General features: G+C 35.6%; 1 protein-coding gene across 2 annotated transcripts in view; it reads left to right on the top strand.

The window, feature by feature from the left end:
• The window catches only part of LOC143036371 (uncharacterized), a 180563-nt gene that overhangs the window by 74018 nt on the left and 101545 nt on the right, over positions 1–5000 (top strand). The gene's annotated exons all lie outside the window — the stretch shown is intronic.

The following is a 5000-nucleotide window of genomic DNA, read 5'->3' as shown; positions in this document are numbered from 1 at the left end:
CTCGTGGGGGGGGGGGAGTTTGGGGTGTGTGTGCGTGTAAGGTCAAAGCATTACCCATAGATCAGTCATACGAGCTCTGAGCTCTCTTCCGGGAGGGAAATAGCTGTCGATCACGAGTCCAATACGTAATCCAAAGACCAAGGTGAATCACACACACACACACTCCACGCACTTCGTGGCGCTGTGGTTAGAGTTCTCTAAAACTAATTTTGGCCTTACTAAGGGCTTTTTGTAAAAACTACGACGGGTATCCTAATTTTGTTTTTACAAAAAACCCTTAGTAAGGCCAAAATTAGTTTTTACAAATTAGATTCCCATTCCGCCATGAATTACAAGTGGGATAATAGTTGCATAAAATTACCATATAATAATTCAATTAATGACATGTCTCATTTGTTACCAAGAGAAAAAGTAAAATTTATCTTCAATTATCCCAATCATTTATTCAATAAAGTTGTCAATGTACATCACATATCCAAGGGTAATACAACTGGAGTTTATAAGTTACCTTGTTTAGATTGCAAGGATGTATGTTGGGGACAAACGGGTAGAGACCTCACCACCAGGGTCAAAGGTCACAAGAAATCAGTCAAATATGGGCAGGAAAATTCCGCCGTATTTCAGCATGTCGCCAACAAAAACCATCGAATAAATTGGGACGACGCTGAAATAATCTACAAATCTGAATGCAGTTTCAGAAGAAAAATAATAGAATCCTCTTTAATTAATAATTTTTCAAATAATAATATTTCCTATGGCCAATGGTCACCGGATTGTATAACTTCCTTAGCAATAAATAAAATGCTACCTTCTACATTAGCAGTGGACAAAATCCACCAATGTCCATGCAACGCCGGACACGTGACCTGAGCCCCCGTCCCTTCCTGCTTACCTCACTACTTCTGTATAAAAACACATTGTTCTCCACTCTGTCATTCACATCTGCTGAAGAGGATCACAGTAAGTGATCGAAATATACGGATCTTTTTACTTTCGCTTATTCTTCTTCGAAAGTGGGTCATTAGTATTATTTGACCAATGTGCTACGACATTACTTTGTTGTGATACATACATACATACATACATACATATATATATATATATATATATATATATATATACAGTATATGTATATATATATACAGTATACATATATATATATATGTATATATACGTATATTATACATATACATATATATATACATATGTATATATATATAAATATATATAAGTATATATATACATATATATATATATATATATATATATATATAAATATATATATATATATATATATATACATGGGGACCACACCACTGCTGCCTATTTCATTGTAGGGTGGATCAGGTTCTCTGTGAGTTTCTTCATTATAACTCCGTCTATGAAAGGAAACGCCATTCATGTCCATCAACATTTTATATGTCCTGCCCAAAATCTAGTTTGCGTGAAAATGTATATACATGCATATATATATGTGTATATATATATATATATATATATATATATCTATATATATATATATGTATGTATATGTGTATATACTGAATATCCCTCTATCGGAGAAAAGAAAGATAAAGATACGTATATTGCGATCACTAGCTGTGTTCTTCTTCAGCGTGGTTTTACAAAGGGTGTGTTAAATTATTATACTAAGAGGAGATACATAGAAGGGACATGAGGAGGTATGCACACTAATGCGTGGTTCGTTTGAGCCCAAGTCGTGAAATATTAAAATTAGGAAGTTGTTTGATAATGGAGGACTCTGTAAAATTTGATTTGTCCCAGTCTATACGGTGATTTTCATTTGCTGTGCGATTTGTAAATTAAATCAGCCTTGCTCCAGTTCATACGGTGATTTAATTCAGCAGTTTGGAGAAATATTACAGAATTTTTATGCTCCCTGATCCTATTGGGAGGCCCTTTCCCGTTTGGCCCCAGTACACTTTAGAGCAGTCTCGGTATGAAATTTTATAGATGCCTGGACTGCTAATATCTTTAGACCTTTGGTGGACATTTATCTATCTATCTATCTATCTATCTATCTATCTATCTATCTATCTATCTATCTATCTATCTATCTATCTATCTATCTATCTATCTATCTATCTATCTATCTATATATATATATATATATATATATATATATATATATACATTCAAATGCTGTTAGGGTAATTATATATAATTTTGGTGTCGTCAAGAAGAGAATCGTAGGCGTGAACAGAGGTATTATATGGAATTATCATTATTATCATTATTATTATTTTTTTCTAAATAATTGGTTCTGGGGAGACAATTTGTAGAGGCTTGGTTTAGCTTGGCTGAAAGCTTTAGTTAGAAAGCATGGTGTATGTTCTAATTTTGTACCTGAGATGTTATGATGTTAAATTCAGAGTGTAAGTAATGGGGGCTGAAAATCTCAACAAGAGCGCTTAGAATTTGTAACTTCCATTACTTAGACCAGCGTTTCTCAACCTTTGGGTTCCCCGGAACCCTAAGGTTCCGCAAATGGTTCCCAAGGGTTCCGCGAGAACAAGTGAGATAAGCTCATGCACTTTTGTTTTTTTATTAGATTTCAAATACGTAACATAATTAAACACGCACGACATATTCTTGGTTATTGTAATAATGTAATATAGACATCATCGTATCTAACCTATTATTACAATGAAAATAAAATGAGAAAGATATGGTATATGTTTTTTTTTTTGTTTTTTTGCGCAGGGGTTCCTTGAGACATGCAATTTAATTTAAAGGTTACACAAAGGTAAAAAGGTTGAGAAACGCTGACTTAGACATTGAAACTACCACCATGACATCTAAACTCCAAAATTTAGGACACCCACCTTGGTTTCTAACTGAAGCTTTCAGCCAAGCTAAATCAAGGGAACGGGATTGTTCAGGTTGGAACTGGCGCTGAAGCAGGTTGCGTGAACTAGACAAGGCTGTACAGCCCCTTTTAAGGGGCGTTTAGACGGCCAAACGGTTTGACAAACCCGGTTTGTCAAACCAGTGTTTGAAGTGATGTTTGACCGTGTGAATAGGGTATTTGGTTGTCAAACACGTTCGACAAACGTATTTGACGACCAAATACCCCATTCACACGGTCAAACATCACTTCAAACACTTGTCTGACAAACTGGGTTTGTCAAACTGTTCGACCGTGTAAATGGCCCTTTATACCCGCATGACGCTTTTCCCTTTCTACAAAGGCGGATCACGCCAACAGGAGACCTTTTGGTCCATAACTAGGTCGCATGCGAAAAATATAATAATGATGATAAAAAATAAAATAAAATAAAATAAAAATTATAATAATAATAGAGATAATAAAAAATAAAATAAATCAATGCATAGGTATAGTTAGATAATAAACAAACAGGTGAATAGTAGATAATAATAAATTGACAGATAATAATAAATGAAAATCAAGCAAATAAACAGACAAATAGTAACAAAGAAATAATATAAAATAAATGGCATTCATTACAGCATCTTGCTTAGATGTTTTTCTAAACGAATCTTAAAGCTTCGAAGTGAACTGCATTGCACTGTCTCTGCAGGAAGTTTATTCCATTCATTAACTACACGGTTGGCGAAGTTGTTTCTACCCATTTCCAGATCATATCTACTTCACTTTTCCTTCCATTTTTCCAGGCTGCCACCTGATTACTTCATTTACCTCTGAAAAACTCTATTGGTAGTAAAAGGGGGATATTTTTTTCATGAAAGTAGCAGTTGCCGACAAGACTGACGAGTTAAACACCATATGAGGACGGAGCCTTTATTTGTACGACGTTTCGCTTATTACAGCTTTTTCAAGTACAAGCTGAGATACATATGCATGTGTATCTCAGCTTGTACTTGAAAAAGCTGTAATAAGCGAAACGTCGTACAAATAAAGGCTCCGTCCTCATATGGTGTTTAAAGGGGATATACCATGTTTCAATTGATTTATTCCGTATTGTGTGGTACCTTTAATTTTATTCCGCCTACTGTCAGGCATTTTCATTCATTTTTAACACTTCCTCGGTAGCAGAGTTAATGTATACATGGACGGAGTTATTAGAGAGATGAAGGTAAGGGGAGATGAATTAAAAATGAGGGTAAGAGGAAAGGGTCGGGGATATGAAGCAGATTACAGGTTTGAAGGAAGAAGAAACTACGAATAAATGTTGAAAAAGTCAGCTAATGAGCATAGAGAGGGAAAAATGGAAGGAAATGAGGTTAGAGATTTACGAAAATGGATGAGTGTGGATGTGACGGTGGATGGTGGAAGGGTGGATGGTGGAAGGGTGAGTGGAGTAGCTGTTGAAGTGGAAGCAAATGCAGAAGTCACACAAATTGTATGTAGAGGGGAAAACAATGTGAAAAAAGGAATGTAAAAATATATATAATAATCGAAGCTTCTGTAGGCATCTTGTTTGTTTATTTTGAATAATTTGTCGCTCTTTGAAATATGCAGGCAAACAGCAGCGGTAAAACATGGTTACAAGGAATGACAGAGAAGTAAAAAGGTGACAATTTGCAAACAGAGGTGAGCTTCCAGGGTCAAGTACGATGGATTGCGAGGAGAAGATGCACACCTAACGAATAGAATGGGTCTGAAACAGTATTGAAGACGTGGAAAGAATTCAGGACGAGGAACTATATTATTGAATATGTATATGAGATAGAGATGTAGGGAACTGGGGATTCGAAGGTAGATTGAATAGTTGTATATATGTATCACAGTATTTTGAGATATAGGAAGTGGAATCTAGAGAAGGCGAGTTAGCAAACGTATCAATTAGTTGCCTCAGCTCTCTCTTGTAGGAGACGCACAGGCCCCAAGTATTTGGCGACAACAACCTGTGATGGGCCATAAGTCAATCAAAGAAGATTTGTTATACTTTCATCTGTACCGTGTTATTAGTGTTGGGCAGTGTAAAATTATGTGTTGTGATTTCAGTGTGATGTGTGGGCCTTGGGTAGATAGTGTCTGTTTTCAAACCAGTTCT

Source organism: Oratosquilla oratoria, chromosome 20 (assembly GCF_046742065.1).
Source record: "Oratosquilla oratoria isolate Oo_2021 chromosome 20, ASM4674206v1, whole genome shotgun sequence".
Classification (NCBI taxonomy): Eukaryota; Metazoa; Arthropoda; class Malacostraca; order Stomatopoda; family Squillidae; genus Oratosquilla; species Oratosquilla oratoria.
This window is presented reverse-complemented; position numbering and strand designations above follow the sequence as displayed.